Genomic DNA, 25,386 nt, shown 5'->3' with positions numbered 1-25,386 from the left:
GCCTTGCAAGCATTGCAACTAATGAGTTAGTTGCGGGATGATGTATTACGGAACGAGTAAAGAGACTTGCCGGTAACGAGATTGAACTAGGTATTGGATACCGACGATCGAATCTCCGGCAAGTAACATACCGATGACAAAGGGAACAACGTATGTTGTTATACGGTCTGACCGATAAAGATCTTCGCAGAATATGTAGGAGCCAATATGGGCATCCAGGTCCCGCTATTGGTTATTGACCGGAGATGTGTCTCAGTCATGTCTACATTGTTCTCGAACCGTAGGGTCCGCACGCTTAACGTTACGATGACAGTTATTATGAGTTTATGCATTTTGATGTACCGAAGTTAGTTCGGAGTCCCGGATGTGATCACGGACATGACAAGGAGTCTCTAAATGGTCGAGACATAAAGATTGATATATTGGAAGCCTATGTTTGGATATCGGAAGTGTTTCGGGTGGAATCGGGATTTTACCGGAGTACTGGGAGGTTGCCGGAACCCCCCGGGAACTATATGGGCCTTAATGGGCTTTAGTGGAAAGGAGAAAAGGGGCAGCCCAAGGTGGCCGCACGCCTCCCCCTTCCCCTAGTCCTATTAGGACTAGGAGAGGTGGCCGGCCCTCTCTCTCTCTCTCTCTCTCTCTCTCTCTCTCTCTTTCCCCCTTGGGAATCCTATTTGGAATAGGATTGGGGGGGGTCCTACTCCCGGTAGGAGTAGGACTCCTCCTGCGCCCTCTTCCTGGCCGGCCGCCCCCTCCCCCTTGGCTCCTTTATATACAGGGGCAAGGGGGCACCTCTAGACACACAAGTTGATCCTTGAGATCGTTCCTTAGCCGTGTGCGGTGCCCCCTGCCACCATATTCCACCTTGATCATATTGTTGTAGTGCTTTGGCGTAGCCCTACATCGGTAGAACATCAAGATCGTCACCACGCCGTCGTGCTGACAGAACTCTTCCCCGACGCTTTGCTGGATCGGAGCCCGGGGATCGTCATTGAGCTGTACGTGTGCTAAGAACTCGGAGGTGCCGGAGTAACGGTGCTTGGATCGGTCGGATCGGGAAGACGTACGACTACTTCCTCTACGTTGTGTGATCGCTTCCGCAGTCGGTCTGCGTGGGTACGTAGACAACACTCTCCCCTCTCGTTGCTATGCATCACCATGATCTTGCGTGTGCGTAGGAAATTTTTTGAAATTACTGCGTTCCCCAACAGTGGCATCCGAGCCTAGGTTTTATGGTTTGATGTTATATGCACGAGTAGAACACAAGTGAGTTGTGGGCGATATAAGTCATACTTCCTACCAGCATGTCATACTTTGGTTCGGCGGTATTGTTGGACGAGACGACCCGGACCAACCTTACGCGTACGCTTACGCGAGACCAGTTCCCCTGACGTGCTTTGGACACAGGTGGCTTGCGGGCGACTGTCTCTCCAACTTTAGTTGAACCAAGTGTGGCTACGCCCGGTCCTTGCGAAGGTTAAAACGGAGTCTATTTGACAAACTATCGTTGTGGTTTTGATGCGTAGGTGAGATTGGTTCTTGCTTAAGCCCGTAGCAGCCACGTAAAACTTGCAACAACAAAGTAGAGGACGTCTAACTTGTTTTTGCAGGGCATGTTGTGATGTGATATGGCCAAGGCATGATGCTGAATTTTATTGTATGAGATGATCATGTTTTGTAACCAAGTTATCGGCAACTGGGAGGAGCCATATGGTTGTCGCTTTATTGTATGCAATGCAATCGCGATGTAATGCTTTACTTTATCACTAAGCGGTAGCGATAGTCGTGGAAGCATAAGATTGGCGAGACGACAACGATGCTACGATGGAGATCAAGGTGTCGCGCCGGTGACGATGGTGATCATGACGGTGCTTCGGAGATGGAGATCACAGGCACAAGATGATGATGGCCATATCATATCACTTGTATTGATTGCATGTGATGTTTATCTTTTTATGCATCTTATCTTGCTTTGATTGACGGTAGCATTATAAGATGATCTCTCACTAAATTATCAAGAAGTGTTCTCCCTGAGTATGCACCGTTGCCAAAGTTCTTCGTGCTGAGACACCACGTGATGATCGGGTGTGATAGGCTCTACGTTCAAATACAACGGGTGCAAAACAGTTGCACACGCGGAATACTCAGGTTATACTTGACGAGCCAAGCATATACAGATATGGCCTCGGAACACGGAGACCGTAAGGTCGAGCGTGAATCATATAGTAGATATGATGAACATAGCGATGTTCACCAATGAAACTACTCCATCTCACGTGATGATCGGACATGGTTTAGTTGATTTGGATCACGTGATCACTTAGAGGATTAGAGGGATGTCTATCTAAGTGGGAGTTCTTAAGTAATTTGATTAATTGAACTTAAACTTATCATGAAATTAGTACCTGATAGTATCTTGCTTGTTTATGTTTGATTGTAGATAGATGGCTCGTGCTGTTGTTCCGTTGAATTTTAATGCGTTCCTTGAGAAAGCAAAGTTGAAAGATGATGGTAGCAATTACACGGACTGGGTCCGTAACTTGAGGATTATCCTCATTGCTGCTCAGAAGAATTACGTCATAGAAGCACCGCTGGGTGCCAGGCCTGCTGCTGGAGCAACACCAGATGTTATGAACGTCTGGCAAAGCAAAGCTAATGACTACTCGATAGTTCAGTGTGCCATGCTTTACGGCTTAGAATCGGGACTTCAACGACGTTTTGAACGTCATGGAGCATATGAGATGTTCCAGGAGTTGAAGTTAATATTTCAAGCAAATGCCCGGATTGAGAGATATGAAGTCTCCAATAAGTTCTATAGCTGCAAGATGGAGGAGAATAGTTCTGTCAGTGAGCATATACTCAAAATGTCTGGGTATAATAATCACTTGATTCAGATGGGAGTTAATCTTCCAGACAATTGCGTCATTGACAGAATTCTCCAATCACTGCCACCAAGCTACAAGAGCTTGGTGATGAACTATAATATGCAAGGGATGAACAAGACTATTCCCGAGCTCTTCGCAATGCTGAAAGCTGCGGAGGTAGAAATCAAAAAGGAGCATCAAGTGTTGATGGTTAACAAGACCACTAGTTTCAAGAAAAAGGGCAAAGGGAAGAATAAGGGGAACTTCAAGAAGAACAGCAAGCAAGTTGCTGCTCAAGAGAAGAAACCCAAGTCTGGACCTAAGCCTGAAACTGAGTGCTTCTACTGCAAGCAGACTGGTCACTGGAAGCGGAACTGCCCCAAGTATTTGGCGGATAAGAAGGATGGCAAGGTGAACAAAGGTATATGTGATATACATGTTATTGATGTGTACCTTACTAATGCTCGCAGTAGCACCTGGGTATTTGATAATGGTTCTGTTGCTAATATTTGCAACTCGAAACAGGGACTACGGATTAAGCGAAGATTGGCTAAGGACGAGGTGACGATGCGCGTGGGAAACGGTTCCAAAGTCGATGTGATCGCGGTCGGCACGCTACCTCTACATCTACCTTCGGGATTAATATTAGACCTAAATAATTGTTATTTGGTGCCAGCGTTGAGCATGAACATTATATCTGGATCTTGTTTAATGCGAGACCGTTATTCATTTAAATCAGAGAATAATGGTTGTTCTATTTATATGAGTAATATCTTTTATGGTCATGCACCCTTAAAGAGTGGTCTACTCTTATTGAATCTCGAGAGTAATGGTACACATATTCATAATGTTGAAGCCAAAAGATGCAGAGTTAATAATGATGGTGCAACTTATTTGTGGCACTGCCGTTTAGGTCATATCGGTGTAAAGCGCATGAAGAAACTCCATACTGATGGACTTTTGGAACCACTTGATTATGAATCACTTGGTAATTGCGAACCGTGCCTCATGGGCAAGATGACTAAAACACCGTTCTCCGGTACTATGGAGAGAGCAACAGATTTGTTGGAAATCATACATACAGATGTATGTGGTCCGATGAATATTGAGGCTCGTGGCGGATATCGTTATTTTCTCACCTTCACAGATGACTTAAGCAGATATGGGTATATCTACTTAATGAAACATAAGTCTGAAACATTTGAAAAGTTCAAAGAATTTCAGAGTGAATTTGAAAAATCATCGTAACAAGAAAATAAAGTTTCTACGATCTGATCGTGGAGGAGAATATTTGAGTTACGAGTTTGGTGTACATTTGAAAAATTGTGGAATAGTTTTGCAACTCACGCCACCCGGAACACCACAGCGTAATGGTGTGTCCGAACGTCGTAATCGTACTTTACTAGATATGGTGCGATCTATGATGTCTCTTACTGATTTACCGCTATCGTTTTGGGGATACGCTCTAGAGACGGCCGCATTCACGTTAAATAGGGCACCATCAAAATCCATTGAGACGACGCCTTATGAACTGTGGTTTGGCAAGAAACCAAAGTTGTCGTTTCTGAAAGTTTGGGGCTGCGATGCTTATGTGAAAAAGCTTCAACCTGATAAGCTCGAACCCAAATCGGAGAAATGTGTCTTCATAGGATATCCAAAGGAAACTATTGGATACACCTTCTATCACAGATCCGAAGGCAAGACTTTTGTTGCTAAATTCGGAAACTTTTTGGAGAAGGAGTTTCTCTCGAAAGAAGTGAGTGGGAGGAAAGTAGAACTTGACGAGGTAACTATACCTACTCCCTTATTGGAAAGTAGTACATCACAGAAAACTGTTTCAGTGACACCTACACCAGTTAGTGAGGAAGCTAATGATGATGATCATGAAGCTTTAGATCAAGATACTACTGAACCTCGTAGATCAACCAGAGTGAGATCCGCGCCAGAGTGGTACGGTAATCCAGTTCTGGAAGTCATGCTACTAGATCATGATGAACCTACGAACTATGAAGAAGCGATGGTGAGCCCAGATTCCGCAAAGTGGCTTGAAGCCATGAAATCTGAGATGGGATCCATGTATGAGAACAAAGTATGGACTTTGGTTGACTTGCCCGATGATCGGCAAGCAATTGAGAATAAATGGATCTTCAAGAAGAAGACTGACGCTGACGGTAATGTTACTGTCTACAAAGCTCGACTTGTCGCGAAAGGTTTTCGACAAGTTCAAGGGGTTGACTACGATGAGACCTTCTCACCCGTAGCGATGCTTAAGTCTGTCCGAATCATGTTAGCAGTTGCCGCATTTTATGATTATGAAATTTGGCAAATGGATGTCAAAACTGCATTCCTGAATGGATTTCTGGAAGAAGAGTTGTATATGATGCAACCGGAAGGTTTTGCCGATCCAAAGGGAGCTAACAAAGTGTTCAAGCTCCAGCGATCCATTTATGGACTTGTGCAAGCCTCTCGGAGTTGGAATAAACGCTTTGATAGTGTGATCAAAGCATTTGGGTTTATACAGACTTTCGGAGAAGCCTGTATTTACAAGAAAGTGAGTGGGAGCTCTGTAGCATTTCTGATATTATATGTGGATGACATATTACTGATTGGAAATGATATAGAATTTCTGGATAGCATAAAGGGATACTTGAATAAGAGTTTTCAATGAAAGACCTCGGTGAAGCTGCTTACATATTAGGCATAAAGATCTATAGAGATAGATCGAGACGCTTAATTGGACTTTCACAAAGCACATACCTTGACAAGATTTTGAAGAAGTTCAAAATGGATCAAGCAAAGAAAGGGTTCTTGCCTGTGTTAAAAGGTGTGAAGTTGAGTCAGACTCAATGCCCGACCACTGCAGAAGATAGAGAGAAAATGAAAGATGTTCCCTATGCTTCAGCCATAGGCTCTATCATGTATGCAATGCTGTGTACCAGACCTGATGTGTGCCTTGCTATAAGTTTAGCAGGGAGGTACCAAAGTAATCCAGGAGTGGATCACTGGACAGCGGTCAAGAACATCCTGAAATACCTGAAAAGGACTAAGGATATGTTTCTCGTATATGGAGGTGACAAAGAGCTCACCGTAAAAGGTTACGTTTATGCAAGCTTTGACACTGATCCGGACGATTCTAAATCGCAAACCGGATACGTGTTTACATTAAACGGTGGAGCTGTCAGTTGGTGCAGTTCTAAACAAAGCGTCGTAGCGGGATCTACATGTGAAGCGGAGTACATAGCTGCTTCGGAAGCAGCGAACGAAGGATTCTGGATGAAGGAGTTCATATCCGATCTAGGTGTCATACCTAGTGCATCGGGTCCAATGAAAATCTTTTGTGACAATACTGGTGCAATTGCCTTGGCAAAGGAATCCAGATTTCACAAAAGGACCAAGCACATCAAGAGACGCTTCAATTCCATCCGGGATCTAGTCCAGGTGGGAGACATAGAGATTTGCAAGATACATACGGATCTGAATGTTGTAGACCCGTTGACTAAGCCTCTTCCACGAGCAAAATATGATCAGCACCAAGACTCCATGGGTGTTAGAATCATTACAGTGTAATCTAGATTATTGACTCTAGTGCAAGTGGGAGACTGAAGGAAATATGCCCTAGAGGCAATAATAAAGTTATTATTTATTTCCTTATATCATGATAAATGTTTATTATTCATGCTAGAATTGTATTAACCGGAAACATAATACATGTGTGAATACATAGACAAACAGAATGTCACTAGTATGCCTCTACTTGACTAGCTCGTTAATCAAAGATGGTTATGTTTCCTAACCATGAACAAAGAGTTGTTATTTGATTAACGAGGTCACATCATTAGGAGAATGATGTGATTGACTTGACCCATTCCATTAGCTTAGCACTTGATCGTTTAGTTTGTTGCTATTGCTTTCTTATAACTTATATATGTTCCTATGACTATGAGATTATGCAACTCCCGTTTACCGGAGGAACACTTTGTGTGCTACCAAATGTCACAACGCAACCGGGTGATTATAAAGGTGCTCTACATGTGTCTCCGACGGTATTTGTTGGGTTGGCGTATTTCGAGATTAGGATTTGTCACTCCGATTGTCGGAGAGGTATCTCTGGGCCCTCTAGGTAATGAACGTCACTCAAGCCTTGCAAAGCATTGCAACTAATGAGTTAGTTGCGGGATGATGTATTACGGAATGAGTAAAGAGACTTGCCGGTAACGAGATTGAACTAGGTATTGAGATACCGACGATCAAATCTCGGGCAAGTAACATACCGATGACAAAGGGAACAACGTATGTTGTTATGCGGTCTGACCGATAAAGATCTTCGTAGAATATGTAGGAGCCAATATGAGCATCCAGGTTCCACTATTAGTTATTGACCGGAGACGTGTCTCGGTCATGTCTACATAGTTCTCGAACCCGTAGGGTCCGCACGCTTAACGTTACGATGACAGTTATATTATGAGTTTATATGTTTTGATGTACCGAAGCTTGTTCGGAGTCCCGGATGTGATCACGGACATGACGAGGAGTCTCAAAATGGTCGAGACATAAAGATTGATATATTGGAAGCCTATATTTGGATATCGGAAACGTTCCGGGTGAAATCAGGATTTTACCGGAGTGCCGGGGGGTTACCGGACCCCCCCGGGGGTTATTGGGCCTTAGTGGGCCTAGGTGGAAGAGAGGAGAGGAGGCAAGGGCTGGCCGCGCGCCCCTCCCCCTAGTCCGAATAGGACAAGGAGAGGGGGGCGGCGCCCCCCTTCCTTCCTTCCTTCTCCTCCACTCCTTCCCCCTCAAGTCCTAATCCAACTAGGAAAGGGGGGAGTCCTACTCCCGGAGTAGGACTCCTCCTGGCGCGCCCTCTCCCTTGGCGGCCACACCCCCCTTGCTCCTTTATATACGAGGGCGGGGGCACCCTAGAGACACAACAATTGATCATTGTGCGGCGCCCCCCTTCACCATAGTCCACCTCGATAATACTGTAGTGGTGCTTAGGCGAAGCCCTGCATCGGTAGAACATCAACATCGTCACCACGCCGTCGTGCTGACGAAACTCTCCCTCAACACTCGGCTGGATTGGAGTTCGAGGGACGTCATCGGGCTGAACATGTGCTGAACTCAGAGGTGTCGTACGTTCGGTACTTGATCGGTCGGATCGTGAAGACGTACGACTACATCAACCGCGTTGTGCTAACGCTTCCGCTTTCGGTCTACGAGGGTACGTGGACAATACTCTCCCCTCTCGTTGCTATGCATCACCATGATCTTGCGTGTGTGTAGGATTTTTTTTGAAATTACTACGTTCCCCAACACTCACCACGTTGCATGAGTTGTGTGATGATACATGAGATAGTGCAGATGCATCTGGGAACGGAAACTCTGAAGAAATCGGTGAAAATCCTGAAGAAAACGGTGCTACAGCACCATATTTCATGTGCCCCAGCTCGGGGAACAAATCCCCCTCGGGATCGGTGTGTGCAGGGCCGACAGAATCCGCCCCGGGATCTGCATCCGACGACAGGCTGCGTGGATCCGCCTCGGGGTCAGCGCCCACCCGCGTCTCGGCTGTGCCCGATCGGGCCGCTCCTGTGCCTGACGCCGCGCCCCTCGCCCAGCACCAACCCCGCTCGACCGCGTGGCCACCTCCGACTGGCTCGACGCGCGCCCGCTTTCCGGTCCAACCGGTCTGCTACAAGCGGCGCGACCTGCGTCGCCCGACCGGCGCGGGCCCAACCACTGCTGGCGTGGACTCCGCTGCTGGCGCCAGGAGGGCCACGGGCAATGATGATCCCGGATCTTCTGCGGCGGCTGCTGCTTCGCCCGTGCGCGTCGCTGCTTCGTCCCCTGCCACAGAAGATCTGCTGCCGCTGGACACCGCTGCTATCCCCGAATCCTCCTTGGGATCGGTGCATGCAGAAACTCCTGTACGCAGCACGGGATCCTCTTTGCAGTCACCACGACATACACAGCTGCAAAAAGGGGTAGTTCAACCTGTTGATTACAAACATGTAACAAAATACGGTATGATTTGTTCAACAGGTGAACCAGGTGAACCTTATACACTTGAAGAAGCACTTGGTGATGAACATTGGAGAAAAGCCATGAATGAAGAATACATGGCTCTGAAAAGAAATAAAACCTGGCACTTGGTTCCCCACAGAAAGGTTAAAATATTATTGATTGTAAGTGGGTTTTTAGGATCAAGAGAAAATCTGATGGAACCATAGATCGCTACAAAGCAAGACTTGTGGCAAAGGGCTTTAAACAATGGTATGGCATAGACTACGAGGACACCTTTAGTCCCGTTGTAAAAGCTGTCACCATTCGTCTTGTGTTGTCTATTGCAGTTTCCAGAGGCTGGAGTCTCAGACAACTTGATGTATAGAACGCGTTTCTTCATGGTGTTCTGGAAAAGGAAGTGTACATGAAACAACCTCCTGGGTTTGAAAACAAGAATGCACCTTCTCACGTGTGCAAACTTGATAAGGCACTATATGGGTTGAAGCAAGCTCCTAGGGCGTGGTATTCCCGACTCAGTCAAAAAATGCAAACACTTGGTTTTGTCCCTTCTAAGTCTGACACCTCATTGTTCATCTACAATAAATGCAACACACACATATTTGTTCTCATATATGTTGATGATATTATTGTTACAAGTTCATCTGATGATACTGTCATAGGACTTTTGAAAGATCTTAGTGCAGAGTTTGCTCTCAAGGATCTTGGAGAGTTGCATTATTTTCTGGGAATAGAAGTAAAGAAGCATGAGAATGGTATTCATCTCTCCCAAGAAAAGTATGCAACAGACTTGGTGAAGAAAGCTGGCTTACAAGGTTGTAAACCCTCATCCACTCCATTGTCTAGTTCTGAAAAGCTATCTCTTACAAAAGGGCAGCCCTTGAGCCAAGATGACAGCACAAAATACAGAAGTCTAGTAGGTGCACTTCAATATTTAACACTTACAAGACCTGATATCTCATTTGCTGTCAATAAAGTTTGCCAATTCCTCCATGCACCCACTATAGTTCATTGGACTGCTGCAAAACGCATAGTCAGATATGTCAAAAACACTCTTAATATTGGTCTCAATCTCAGCAAATCTTCATCTACACTTGTGAGTGCCTTCTCAGATTCTGATTGGGCAGGATGCCTAGATGACAGGCGTTCCACTGGTGGCTTTGCAGTTTTCTTTGGCCCTAACTTGATTTCATGGTGTGCAAGAAAACAGGCCACGGTCTCCAGATCAAGTACAGAGGCAGAATACAAAGCATTAGCTAATGGTACAGCTAAGATCATATGGGTGCAGTCCATGCTAAAGGAGCTTGGTGTGAAAAGTGCCAAGGCTCCCTGTTTGTGGTGTGATAACTTAGGTGCCACATACTTATCTGCTAACCCTGTTTTCCATGCCAGAACAAAGCATATAAAGATTGATTTCCATTTTATCAGAGAAAGAGTGGCTCAAAAGCAACTTAACATTCGGTTTGTGCATTCCAGAGATCAGATAGCAGATGGATTCACAAAGGCCCTACCTGTCAGAAGCTTTGAGGACTTCAAGCATAATCTCAAGTTGATGAAGTTGTGATTAAGGGAGGGTGTCAAACATGTAAACATGTCACGTTCATTGAGCCCCACACCGGTGCATGATAGAGATAGATAGAGTAGATTGTTTGGATGTTTATCTCATATCTCATATTATAACCTCTCTCTTATCGCTTCCTCCCCAAGATATAATCTTCCTAGAAGATCTAAACTACCGCAATGTATGCGCTATCAGGGAGGTGCGCCCCTGCTCCATATAACACGTAACGCGTCCCTCACATCGAGGTAAGACGCTTCCGTCTAGTCGCACAAGTAAGAGTGCTCGACTTCGCATATCGAATAACATAACATAGTCTCTAGGTGATGAAGAATAAACATTGTCACGTTTTCATAATTATAATAAACCTAGGATGGTTCTTCAGTAATTTGCACAAAATTTAAGAAAATTATTTAATTTGTTGCTGGGCTTCATTGATGGAGGGAATACATCCATAAGGAAAGGTCGAAGGAGAGTGCAAAATTAATCACTATTGTTCAGTTCTGCCGTGGTACTACTAACTGGAGCTGGGCAGGCATTGGGTAACTCTGCATAAGCTGTCTGACAGAGAAAAGGAATAACACCAGGAGAACAGGTGGAAACCTATTGATGCATAGAACCAAAGAATAAGAATGCCAGAACGCAAACCTATAGAAAATCATCCACTAACGGAAGTATAGAAGTTCAGTAAGATATAAAGACGGTCATGATTGAGCCAAACATACCTCTTAGGAATTGATGTGACAATACAATTTATGAAGCATCTTTCTCATATTTGTATGCTTGTAGCACATATCGCCATGGAGTGGATCTGGACGAACGAGGAGATGGTCGACTCTCACAGGAAGACCTTATCTCTGAAGGTTGAGGGGTCAAAATGAGCCGGCTTGCTACGTACCAAATGAAATACATATCAAATACACAGTACGCATGCTACCAAATGAGAAGTCTGACTGTCCATGTGGTGGAACAGAACAGTGTTCCAACTTGGAAACATCCTAAACCAGTCCAATTGGAATCTTTTTCCCCACGAATACCTGGAAATTTTCTGGCCACAGGCTTTAGATCGCGAATGTTCGGCCAATTAATGAAGCAGCAAAGACTGAGCATACAACTTAGCTTCGGCTAATATGCTGGACACACCGACTTGACCTGAAAAATAGTTTCCAAATCAGTGAAACTGAAATCTCATATAACCAGAGTTATCAACAACATAGGGATACTTTGCAGAATCACTGAATGGTACTCCTTCCGTCCCATAATATAAGAACGTTTTTAACACTACGCTAGTGTCAAAAACGTTCTTATATTATGGAACGGAGGAAAACATTCTTATATTATGAGACGGAGGGAGTAAGTAATTTGTGGCCATATCAGATGGCCACGTACTAACAAAAACACTGAATTACTACCTTATGGCCGGGTTCCACTATCATCAGATAACGGAACAACGCATATCCAGCATCCGGTGCAAAGATAAGAAACAAAGATAGTTTGTCATACAAGATCTCCTCTTGCTCGCGAAGGGTAGGAAATTGACCAAAGATGGGACAAGAGTCATTTTCAGTCCCATAGAACATATCCTCTAGGTGATGATGGTTTAATTATAATATACCTAGGTTACTTCTTCGTGTAATTTGCACAAAACTGTAGAAAATATTATTTAATCTCGTTGCTGGACTTCATCGATGGAGGGCATGCGTCCATAAGGAAATTTCGAAATTGTAGGTAGGGGAGAGCAAGAGTAATCATTATTGTTCAGTTCTGCCGTGGTATTAACTGGAGTTACTGTTGGAACTAATCTTGTTATTAGTATTAAGCATATAGGATTAGATCATGTTTAATCTGTTGCATTGGTCATAGAGATGTAGAGTTGCATTAGTGTTACTAAGTGATGATTCGTTGCATGCTCGGCAACATGGCAAAGCGGCCGGATCAGCAACACAGAGATAGAGCGAGTGCAGGCGAGCAAATCGGCAAGCCAGGAGATGAGTGGCCGTGACATGATTTAGTTAGACTTAGTGATGTACATGCATATTAGTGTGGTCAAGTGTTTGTTAGTGGCAGACTACATGCATGGAGGTAAACGGCCGAGCTGTGTGGCCGTTGCGTGAGGTTCGGCTAGTTAGTGCTGAACGTGCATGCATGAAGGTAGGTAGTGTGGAGTTAAAAACGGATCAAGCCATTTGTGTGTGGCTTGGCCGGCGTGTGTGCATGTAGTGGTTAGTGGGTGCGTGATAGTCGTGTGAGTCCGGCTATTAAAGCCCATGTATCTGCATCATGTATGTGTGAGAGTGTCGTCGGAACCATGATGGCGCTCCCAACGGCTCCTGTACGGTCAGGAGGCAGCGGCGACGCGCTCGGTGTCCGGGTGGAGGAGGCGGTCTGCTCCGACGAGGAGTGGACGGCGGTGCGGAAGGGCGCGGGGGGCAGGGCGGCGCATGCTGCACCCCTCCTCAGCCCGGCGCCGTCGGGCGGCAGCCACTTGCGTTGGCGGGGGAAAGCTCGGACGACGACGAGGTAAGCCATGTGAGTGAGGGTGGGAGTGCGAGTTCGATTTCGACGCGGGCACGTTCGTCGTGTTCGCTGGCTGACTATGTCACGCACGCCGAGGAGCAGGGAGCTTCCGGTAGGGCGGGCCGGCACCGGCGTTTTGCGCCCGGTGGCCGCGGCGTGGGTCGCCAAGCGGAGTCGCGTGGCGGGGTACCACGGGGTCGCCAGGGGGCGGGTGCCCTTGCGCTCCTAACAGCGGCGAGGGAGGCCGCGGCGCAGGAGCTAGCTCGGCTGGACGCGGAGCCTCGGCGGCCGGCGATGGGCGCGCAGGGTGGCGGCGGCGGATTGGCGTCGTCTCCGCTCGGAGGGGAAACCGTTAGGGTTTCCGTGGCTGGGCCGCGGTCCATTGGTGGGCCGCTGGCGTCAGTTGGGCCGCACGGTCCAGTTGGGGGGGCCCGATGTGCTCCCCTCGGGGCCTGGCTCCACAGGGATGGGGTTGGACCTGGTGCTGCGGGCTGGCAATGCGTTGGAGGCGGCCCAGGGGGCGCCTTTGCGGCCCGCGGCCCGGTCGGTCGACGCGTCGCTAGGGTTGCCTCCCCGCCTCCCCTATAAATGGATGTGGGTGCGCCGGGGCGCGCTAGATCCCTCCTTAGGGTTTCCAGCCACCACTGCTCAGATCCGCCGCTTCGGAAAGCAAGCCCATCGGCTGCGTCGCCTATCCCCTCCCCCTCCTCTTCGTCGCTCTTTCGCCGAGGTGGTGCAGATGGGCTCGCGCGGGGAGCGGCGCGGGGAGAAGCCATCGATGTCGCCTCCCCTGGACCCAGAAGCCGAGCGGCAGCGCGAGCGCGACCTGCGCGCCAAGGCCAAGATGCAGCTCGCGATCCAGGAGGCGGAGGCAGGTGGTTGGGGGCCGCCGCCCCCATGGTGGATCAAGGAGCAGGAGCACAAGCATCAAAAGAAGGAGGAGCACCGGCGGCGCGGCCTCGAGAAGAAGAAGGAGCTGAAGCATAAGGAGATGCAGCACTCTCTCGGCGGCGACCGGGTCGGCAACCCCTACGCCAAGAAGCAGAAGCAGCGGCCGGGGCCCGTGGCGGATCTACGCCGGGCTACGCCTGCGCTGACGGGGGCACTGTCTTCGTCCAAGGGCACGGCGGCAGAGCCAATCCCGGTGGAGGTGGAGGCAGCGGATGGGCCGGAGTGCTTCAAGTGCGGGCGGGTCGGCCATTTCCAGAGTGAGTGCGCGTTCAAGCCCCTCTGCATCCTCTGTCAAGAAGAAGGCCACGCCTCGGCCTACTGCTCGACCCGTGGCAGGCCGCTGCAGCTGCAGATCATGGGGAACGCGATCCCGGGCCAGGGGTTCTTCTGCCTGCCGTTCGTGGAGGGCCCGGAGGACGCTGCCGAGGTCGAGGGCCTGGGCTCGGATGCGGCCTTCATCTCTGCCGCTCCGGGCCTGCTCTCCTCTGTGGTTCTTGAGGCGGAGCTGCCGCACCTCTTTGAGGGAGGATGGGATTGGCAGGTGCTTCCGGTCGGCGTGGACCGGTTCTCGGTGGTGTTTCCCAACAAAGCGATGCTAAGGATGGCGACGCGCAGCGGAAAGCTGTTCCTCTCCCTCAACAATATCATGGCGTTGATCCGGGAGGCGCACGAGGAGGAACCCAAGGCCATGACCATGCCCGAGGTGTGGGTGAAGTTGTGGGGCGTCCCCCCAAGCAATGACGGGTCGATCGGCTCATGGCAGCCACCACCATGATCGGCCGCCCCATTGCGGTCGACGAGCTGTCCCTGATCCGGGTGGGTCCGGTGCGAATGCGGTCCGCCTGCCGTGCACCTGACAAGCCGGCGATCGTGTCGAACTATGGTTGAACGGCGAGGGGTACGTCATCAAGCTGGAGCCAGAGCTGGCGGCGCCAGGGCGCGGCGCGGCACCTCCACCGCCCCCACCTTCCAATGGCAAAGGCCCCAGCAACAAAGACAAAGATGCGGACCACGACAACGACAAGAGCATGGGCGATGACTCCATCGACACTTCGGCATGGGACAAGCTGGGCATCCACGACAAGTCCCTGGACAAGACAGCGGGTACTCCCAAGGGCTCGGTGGCGGCTGCGTCTGCGCCTCCCGGCGCGACGGGCGCACTCCTGGAGGTGAACCAGTACGGGTCCAATCTGGCCCTTGACTCCGAGGCGGAACGGGGAGTGACGGCCTCGTGCGACTCTGGGCGTCGCTCCTCTCTCCTGCCAGGCGTGCGCTCCCCGGGGCTCGGGGGTGGAGACCAGGGGGCGGCTCCGCCATGTGGCTGTCCCCCTCCTCCGGAGGTGCGAGCAAGAGCGGGTCGGTGAGGCAGGTGAAGAAGACCGCATGCCGCAAGGTGGCGTTGATCCCTCCGATGGAGAATTTGGGCGCGCCACCTACGCCTAAGCAGGCGGTCATGGCCTTGGCTTCTCCGCTAGCCCCGGCTGTTGGCGGTCCTGCGGCTGCCTCGTCGGGACTAGCCACTGCCCTGCGGGCGGAGGCTGTGGCGCTCCCGGTGATCAAGGCGCGTCGCTCCAAGACGGTGGCCACGGACCCTACCCCGACGCGCACCAGTGGTCGCCCCAAGGGAGCCAAGGGCAACATGCCTTCGCTCCAACGCGCGCAACTTCTGCAGGCCGAGAAGAACATGGAGATTGACGGTAATCCCCCCTCCTCCCATTTTACGATTCTAGAATCTTTCTCGGACACGCGTCTGGGGGCTATTTTGGGGGATAGTGGGGTGGACTTGGTGTGTGAGGGAGATGCCCGTTCGCTAATATCTTTAGTTCGTGCGAAGGAACTAGCGCAAGCAACACTTGCTAGTGCTGCAGCTGCGCGCGCGGCCACAACGGCAGAGGGAGCAGGGGCACCCTTGTCCATGGCTGCGCTGCCCGATCAGAGCGCGGTATCCGCAGGGGAGGATACCGTCTCTCCCCCTCGTCTGCCCCCAAAGGACGAGGCGTGTGGCAAAAGCGGTGACCTCGCGCAGGATCCGCCTCCGTAACCGCATTATTTGATGTGTTTCCTCTTTTGGAACATACGTGGCTTCGGCCACGCTGGGAGACGGACCCAGCTTAAGGAGTACTTGCACAATGAGGGCATTGACGCGGTAGGCATCCAGGAAACCATTAAGGCTGAGTTTCAGCATCACGAGTTGCTGGCAATTGATCCCCTGGAGTGCTTCGTGTGGCATTGGTTCCCGGCCCGCGGCCACTCTGGTGGCTTGCTCATGGGTTTAAGCAACCTTTGCTTTGAGGTTCTATCTTGGGAGACAGGCACCTTTTTTTATTTCTGCCCACGTTAGACATAGGGCGTCTATGCGGGAATGGGTGATGCTTGTGGTGTACGGCCCAGCTGACCACTCATGCTCGCTAGAATTCCTGAACGAGCTCCAGGCTAGGGTGGGTTCTGTGGAAGCCCAACATTTGCCAGTGGTGATGGGGGCGACTTCAACTTAATCCGCTTGAGTGCGGACAAGAACAATGCTAACATTAACTGGAACAGATTCGCCATGTTCAACAATGCGATCGCAGCCATGGCACTTAGGGAAGTGGCCAGGTCTGGAGCGCGGTTCACCTGGACCAACAAACAACTATCGCCGATGCGGTCTGTTCTAGATAGGGTGTTTGTTACGGCCGACTGGGAGCTGTGGTTCCCTATGTGCTTGTTGGTCGCCGAAACTAGGATCGGGTCTGACCATGTGCCTCTGGTCTTGTCCACTGATACGTCTCCAACATATCTATAATTTTTGATTGCTCCATTCTATATTATCTACTGTTTTGAATGTTTATGGGCTTTATTATACACTTTTATATCATTTTTGGGACTAACCTATTAACCCAGAGCCCAGTGCCAGTTTCTCTTTTTACCCTGTTTTAGGGTTTCGAAGAAAAGGAAAATCAAACGGAGTCCAATTGACCTGAAACTTCATGGAACTCATTTTTGGAAGGAATAAAGCCCAGAAGACTTGGAGTGCACCCCCCTGGGCGCGCCCTCCACCCTCGTGGCCGTCACATCCCTAGAAATCTTCTTGTAATTAGTGGCATTGCATCCATGCATCTTTTTCAATTTCAATTAATCTTGAAATGGGGATGCTTAAACCCTAGCACCAAATGAATTCAACTAGGGTCAAAATAAAATATTTTTCATTGAACTCAAAATGCCCTCTAAAAATGTTCAACATTTCTGGATTGAGGTGGAAGCATCTACCAAAAATGGTTTACATTTTTGCAGGACATATTTGGGCTTTGAATTAATTCAAACATATTTGAATTGGAGCTATTTAAATGCTATATATATTTTAGGTGCTCCAAAAATGTTGGAAGTAGTTATGGGTCACTGGAATAATTCAGACAGCACCCCTAATTATTTCCAGGATTTTATAAAATGGTTTAGTATTTTACTAAATCAAAACGAAACAAAATAAATAGAAAACAGAAAAGAGAGAGAGAGAAAGGAAACTAACCTGGCGCCTAGCTGGCCTGGCCCAGCACGGCCCAGTCTAGCTGGCCGATGCCAGTCATCTCCCTCCTCTCGCCAGAAGGACGAGAGTCGCGTGCTCGACGCGCGCGTCCACACGCCCGAGCCACCTCCTGCTTCTGCCGACGCCCCGGACGACTCCAGACGACGCCACGCGCCCCCTGACCTCTCTCTCACACCCGCAGCTCCTCCCCTCCTCTGGCTCCCTCCCCCTCTCTTCCCGAGCGCACCAGAGGGTGCCGCCGTGCTCTGCCGCGGCCATCGGCCACCCCACGCCCCGCCGACGCGCCCAGAAGCCCCGCCACTTCTTCCTCAACCTTCTCACCGAGCCGCGCGACGCCTGAAGCCCCCGGACGACCTCACCGAGCTCGTCTTTAACCTCCCGACGCCGAGATCCCCATCGCCGTTTCGTCGCCGTCTCTGCCTCCCCGAGCTCGCCGTTCGCTCGCCTGCACCCGCAGTGAGCCACTGATCCTTCCCCCCTTTCCGTTTTCGCTTGCGTGCATCGTATGCGCTGCCTTGAGCTTGCCCGCACGCATCACCGCCCGTGCTCGCCGCCGACGTGTCTCTGGCCATCTACTGGTCCGGCCGTCCTGCCCAGCTCCCTCCCCGCGCAGTGTAGAGCACGTAGGTGCCCTGCACGAGCCACCACGGCCGTCGCAACGACGACCCCGAGCCAACCGAACTCCGGCCGCCGCTGTCGAGCTCGTCGGCGTCGTTTACGGCGTCCCCTTGTCCAACCACTTGCACCCTTGGATGCGGCAGCCCCCAGCTCCACATAGCACGTCTCCGCCGTCGATTTGGTCACCAGAGGACCAAATCCGAGGCCCTCCGCCGCGTCTGGCCTCGCCGGCGGGTTGACCACTTTGACCGCCGGTGGTTTAGCCCCGGTTGACCAGGGGATTTGACCTCCCCTGGGTCTATGACATGCGGGCCCCGCCCGGCTAATTAATCTAGTTTAGGTTTAAACTTAATTAGTTTAACCTAGGTTAGTGCTAATTAAATTAGGTTAGTTTAGTTAGCCACTGACACGTGGGCCCCACGCCCTAATTAACCCCTGTTTTATTTTTGCTTAGGATTAACTAAACCAGAGCGGCCCCACGCGTCAGCTTTGACCAAGCTGACGTGGCCATTGACTGGCCCCACACGTCAGTGACTCTAGCTAGCACCGTGACACTGACCAGTGGGACCCACTGGTCAGGTTTGACCTGGACCGCCTCTGTTGACTTGTTGATGTCACACCGACGTCATGCTTACGTAATAAATGCTTCTGGAATTAAAATAAATCAGAAATGATTTATAAATTTCAGAAAATGTACTAAACTTCTAAAATTCATATAAATTCAACCGCAACTCAGAATCGAATAATTTATATATGAAAAATTATCAGAAAAATCCAAAGAATCTGTTTATGGCATTTTCATGCATGTTAGAACAACTTATGGCTACTGTCTAGGACAAATTAAGTGAATGACATTTAAATAACCACATGTGGAGTTTGAACCTAAACCTAGTGTTCAAACCAACTCCAGTTAACTTGTTGCTAGTTGCATTAGGCCAATCAACAACATATTTCCATGTCACATTCATGCATCATATTGTTGCATTGCATTGATTGTGTCCTTCTCCGTTTGCCGGTAACCGTCCCCTCTGAGTCGACGATGTTTCCGACGACGTGATCGATGACACCGATGAAGAACTATATTATCTTCAGAAGTGCCAGGCAAGCAAAACCCCCTTGTTCATTCCGATACAATCCCACTCTCTCGCTCCTGCTCTCTTTTACAGCATTAGGACAACAACGATTCAACTGTTACATGCTGCGGTAGTTGAATCCCTTTCCTCTGCATGACCTGTCATTGCCACAGTAAATAGATGAAACCCACTAGCATGAGTAGGAATTGTTTGAGCCCTGATGTGCCTACTCATTCATGCTTGTTTGTCATGCCTGCTATTGCTTAGAGTTGTGTCAGGTCTGATTCATCGGGGGTGAATTGGAAAGTTGTGAACATGTCCTACTGTTGAGAGCTAAGTGTGTGAACACGATTTGGTAAAGATAGCGGTGAGAGGCCATGTAGGAGTACATGGTGGGTTGTCTCATTGCTGCCGTCCTCAGGAACTGAGTTCTATGTTTGTGATCCATGAACAGTTACTACCACACATTGGGTTCCGGTAACTCGACCCCTCTCGGCTTATTAATCAACTCGATCTCTGTCCAGGAGTTGCAACTAGTTTCTGGTGTTTGTAGGTAGTGTTAGTAGTCTACCAAGTGGCACCCGGTACAGGTGGGCTTGGGACAGACTAGGCACAGTGGCACGGTGTACCAAGTGGCACCCGGATGGTGGGCTTGGGAACCCTGCACACATCGTTTGGGGCCGTGAGCGACACCCCGGCCAGATCTCCTTGCGGATGGAACCCGAATAGGCGATAAACCTGGACGAGAGACTTGTGTTATTAGTCAGGTCATGGCCGACTCCCTCACCAGGCTTCCGCTTGAAGGTTGCCGAGATACACGACGTGTACATGGTGGTAAGTGGCGAGAGCGTGTGTGAAGAAGTACACCCCTGCATGGTTATCATTATCTATTCGAATAGCGGGATTCCTCGGATATGGAAACTTGGACCCCTTGCATAGTTCATAGACAAGTGAAAGTGGATACTCTAAAATGCGCAAAATGAGCGTGAGTGCTATGGATGGCGTTCTCGTAGGGAGACAGGAGCGGATCCATAGTGGTGTATTGATATGGTGAATATGTGGACTCATGTGCGCCACCTCAAAGAGTTATTTGCAGTCGTAGTTCAGGATAGCCACCGAGTCAAAGCTGACTTGCTGCAGTTAAACTCCACCACCCCTTTGACGATACTGATGCATATGTAGTTAGTTCTGATGTAAGTCTTGCTGGGTACATTTGTACTCACGTTTGCTTAATTTATGTTTTGCAGAGAGAGTTCGGTCTCACTAGTAGTATCGTGTGGACTTCGAAGTTTAGCTTGTTACCTCAGCTACGATCTTGTACCCTTGGGAGGGTCTTGTAGATAGTCACGCTTCTCAGCCTTTTTCATTTGTAGTTGTCTGTACTCAGACAAGTTATCCTTCTGCATGTGCTTGTTTCTTGTATGCTTTGTATGTTGGGTCATGAGACCCATGTTTGTAATATCTGGCTCTTCGGAGCCTAATGAATAAATACTTTGAGTCGTAGAGGTTTGTTGTGATGCCATGTTGTATTTGCACATACCGAGCATATTGTGTGTATGTTATTGAAATGCTTGGTATGTGTGGGATCTGACAATCTAGTTGTTTATCCTTGGTAGCCTCTCTTATGGGGAAATGTAGTCTGGTGTTTCCACTGAGCCTTGGTAGTCTGCTACAGCCCGGTTTACCGGAGTCCTGCTAGCCCAGTACTACTGCTCCGGAACACTTAGACTGGCCGACATGTGATTCGCTTTGTTCCTGTGTCTGTCCCTTCGGGGAAATGTCACGCGGTGACTTCCGGAGTCCTGCTAGCCTGCTACAGCCCGGGTTCCCGGAGTCCTATTAGCCCAGTTGCTACAGCCCAGATTCACACGCTGATGACCGACATGTTCGATGTTGTTTCATGTATGCCTATCCCTGTAAGTTAGTGCCACTTTGGGTTCACGACTAGTCATGTCGGCCCGGGTTCTCTGTCATATGGATGCTAGCGACACTATCATATACGTGAGCCAAAAGGCGCAAACGGTCCCAGGCCAGGTAAGGTGGCACCCGTGGGAATACCGTGCGTGAGGCCGCAAAGTGATATGAAGTGTTACATGCTAGATCGGTGTGACTTAGGATCGGGGTCCTGACAGTGGCCCCCCTGACGTACTTCTTCCGCCTATATATCTCCACATACCCTAAAAACATCCGGGAGCACAATAGATCGGGAGTTCCGCCGCCAGAAGCCTCCGTAGCCACCGAAAACCAATCTAGACCCGTTCCGGCACCCTGCCGGAGGGGGGAATCCTTCTCCGGTGGCCATCTTCATCATCCCAAAGCTCTCCGTGACGAGGAGGGAGTAGTTCTCCCTCGGGGCTGAGGGTATGTACCAGTAGCTATGTGTTTGATCTCTCTCTCTCTCTCTCTCTCTCGTGTTCTTGAGGTGATACGATCTTGATGTATCGCGAGCTTTGCTATTATATTTGGATCCTATGATGTTTCTTCCCCCCTCTACTCTCTTGTAATGGATTGAGTTTCCCCTTTGAAGTTATCTTATCGGATTGAGTCTTTAAAGATTTGAGAACACTTGATGTATGTCTTGCCGTGGATATCTGTGGTGACAATGGGATATCACGTGATTCACTTGATGTATGTTTTGGTGATCAACTTGCGGGTTCCACCCATGAACCTATGCATAGGGGTTGGCACACATTTTCGTCGTGATTCTCCGGTAGAACTTTGGGGCACTCTTTGATGTCCTTTGTGTTGGTTGAATAGATGAATCTGATATTGTGTGATGCATATCATATAATCATACCCACAGATACTTGAGGTGACATTGGAGTATCTAGGTGACATTAGGGTTTTGGTTGATTTGTGTCTTAAGGTGTTATTCTAGTACGAACTCTAGGGTTGTTTGTGACACTTATAGGAATAGCCCAACAGATTGATTGGAAAGAATAACTTTGAGGTGGTTTCGTCCCCTACCATAATCTCTTCGTTCGTTCTCCGCTATTAGTGACTTTGGAGTGACTCTTTGTTGCATGTTGAGGGATAGTTATGTGATCCAATTATGTTAGTATTGTTGAGAGGACTTGCACTAGTGAAAGTATGAACCCTAGGCCTTGTTTCAACGCATTGCAATACCGTTTACGCTCATTTTTATCACTTGCTACCTTGCTGTTTTTATAATTTCAGATTACAAATACCTTTATCTACTATCCATATACCACTCATTTCACCATCTCTTTGCCGAACTAGTGCACCTATACAATTTACCGTTGTATTGGGTGTGTTGGGGACACAAGAGACTCTTTGTTATTTGGTTGTAGGGTTGCTTGAGAGAGACCATCTTCATCCTACGCCTCCCACGGATTGATAAACCTTAGGTCATCCACTTGAGGGAAATTTGCTACTGTCCTACAAACCTCTGCCCTTGGAGGCCCAACAACGTCTACAAGAAGAAGGTTGTGTAGTAGACATCAAGCTCTTTTCTGGAGCCGTTGCCGGGGAGGTTAGCGCTTGAAGGTATATCTTTAGATCTTGCAATCGAGTCTTTTAGTTTCTTGTTTTATCACTAATTTAGTTTATAAAAGAAAATTACAAAAAAATGGAATTAATTTTGTCTCATACGCTTCATCTTTTTAATATATTTCGTGAGTATGATGGAAAGGAAAATTGTGCTCAAGTACTAGAAGAAGAATTACATAGAATGCTTGGCATTAAATATGTGAATGATGAGCATGATTGCAATGTTGTTAGTACGAATTCTTTGAATATCCATGATGCTAATTATGATTGCATTAGTTATGATGAAAATGTCGCCTATAAACATGTCAATTTTTGTGGAGTACATTGGGTTTGTAAGTACACACCAAATAGGGAAGAAAGATATTGCAAGAGACATAAGTACTTAGAAACTAAATTGTTGCAAGAAGAGCTAGATGAATGTGCTGAAAATTTAAATTATGTTGGCCATGCTTGTGAGCTTTGCAATGAACATGATCATTTCAATACCCAATGCAAATTGTTTCATGATCGTATCGTGTCCAAAAATTGTGATGACTTGATTTCCCTTACAGATTATAATGAACTTATTTTGCTTATGGGTTACGAAGAAATGAAACGTATAACTAATCATCTTCCAGAATTTGGCCGTTACAAACTTCTTGGCTTTGATCTAGAGGAAATTTATATGTATTGTGCGGTGAATTGCATTGAAAATCCTTATATTGCCAATTACATAAAGAAAAGAGCAAATAGAAGATGAAGAGAATACTAATGAAAGGGAAGAGACTTCCCAATATCCTCCTATTATTTCTTATGATGAATCAGGTAACGAGGAGGAGCCTCCTATTCAACCAATCTCATTAATAAGGAGCTCAAAAAAGAGAATTGAACCCACACATGATGTGGTGAAGAAGAAGAAAAGAAAAAGAAAGAGAGGTAAAAAGATATCTCCCCTAAATAATGTTGCTCCTATTACTACTGTGCCTCATGAAAATATAATTGTGGAAGGTAATGATACTTCTTATGATCTTGAAAATCTTTTTGGCACTTGCTTGGAAGAATATGATAATTGCTATACTTTTGGTGCTATCTATACTATTAATGATGAGAGTGATTATGCTTATGATATGAAAAGGCCCAAGCTTGGGGATGCTATGTTTGATGAAGATGATGTAATGTTTTTCCCAAGCTTGGGGATGCTACGCTTAATGAAGATGATATTTTTAGTATCCCAAGTTTTGATATGCAAATTTATAATGATAATAACATGCCTACTACTTATGATAATTATTGTGATGATACATATGCTATAAAAAGTAGTGAGGATTATATTTATAAAACTTGTCATGATTATGGTTACCCCTTTTCTGAACATTACTCTTTTAATGTGGAAACAATTTATAGTATGCAAGTCTCTTATGATACTCCCACTATCCCGAATGAGAAGAATTTTGCTTATGTGGAGAGTAATAAAATTTCCATGCTTGTAGATCATGAAAAGAATGCTTTAGGTGCTAGTTATATTGTTGAATTCATTCATGATGCTACTGAAAATTATTATGAGGGAGGAATATATGCTTGTAGGAATTGCAATAATATCAAGTTTCCTCTCTATGTGCTTAAAATTTTGAAGTTATGCTTGTTTTACCTTCCTATGCAAGTTGATTCTTGTTCCCATAAGTTGTTTGCTCACAAAATCCCAATGCATAGGAAGTGGGTTAGACTTAAATGTGCTAGTAATATTCTTCATGATGCTATCTTCATGTTTCAATTCCTATCCTTTATGTGAGCATCATTGAAATCATCATGCCTAGCTAGGGGTGTTAAACGATAGCGCTTGTTGGGAGGCAACCCAACTTTATTTTTGTTCCTAGCTTTTTGTCCTATTTTAGTAATAAATAAATTATTTAGTCTCTGTTTTGGTTGTGTTTTTCGTGTTTAATTAGTGTTTGTGCCAAGTAGAACTGCTGGGAAGACTTGGGGAAAGTCTGGTTGAACTTGCTGTAAAAAACAGAAATTTTAGCGCTCACGGGAACTGCTTTAATTTTTATTTGGAGAGTGATATTTAGTTAATTATTTTTTTCAGATGATTAATAGATAAATTCCTCAGGTCCAGCAATTTATTTTAGAATTTTTGGGGTTCCATAAGTATACGTTTGATCCAGATTACTACAGACTATTCTGTTTTTGACAGATTCTGTTTTTCATGTGTTGTTTGCTTATTTTGATGAATCTATGGCTAGTAAAATAGTTTATAAACCATAGAAAAGTTGCAATACAGTAGGTTTAACACCAATATAAATAAAGAATGAGTTCATTACAGTACCTTGAAGTGGTGATTTATTTTCTTATACTAACGGAGCTTATGAGTTTTCTGTTAAGTTTTGTGTTGTGAAGTTTTCAAGTTTTGGGTAAAGATTCGATGGACTATGGAATAAGGAGTGGAAAGAGCCTAAGCTTGGGGATGCCCAAGGCACCTGTCACAGCCCTAGATTTGGTTGTAACCAGTTGCACAAGCATTCATGCATCATGTATATATTTATGAAAGTTGAATTGGGGAAAGTGGGAAGCCTCAGAAGTCTTTTACAAAAATGATCAACATTAAAAAAATTGTTTCAAATAAACCCAAGAAAATGTTCATGTCAAGCTATAAAAATATTGGCAAGAGGTAAAACTCAAACCAATATTTTTGGAGTCTCAGAAATATTTATTTTGGGCCTTTGAATTAATTCAACAACTATTTGCATTGGATATATATTCTTTATATAATTA

The 25,386-nt window shown here is 47.3% G+C and overlaps 1 long non-coding RNA gene across 1 annotated transcript; it reads right to left on the bottom strand.

The window, feature by feature from the left end:
* Nucleotides 1-9,465: 9,465 nt before the first annotated feature.
* Nucleotides 9,466-11,488, bottom strand: LOC125510999. The gene is made up of 2 exons (XR_007284847.1): nucleotides 11,172-11,488; nucleotides 9,466-9,907 (listed from the first exon to the last, which is right to left on the bottom strand). It is a non-coding gene; the product is annotated as an uncharacterized LOC125510999 (long non-coding RNA).
* Nucleotides 11,489-25,386: the final 13,898 nt, after the last annotated feature.

This window comes from Triticum urartu, chromosome 5 (genome assembly GCF_003073215.2).
Source record: "Triticum urartu cultivar G1812 chromosome 5, Tu2.1, whole genome shotgun sequence".
Taxonomy (NCBI): domain Eukaryota; kingdom Viridiplantae; phylum Streptophyta; class Magnoliopsida; order Poales; family Poaceae; genus Triticum; species Triticum urartu.
Note: the sequence above shows the minus strand (reverse complement) of the source record. Positions and strands in the feature narration are given on the sequence as shown.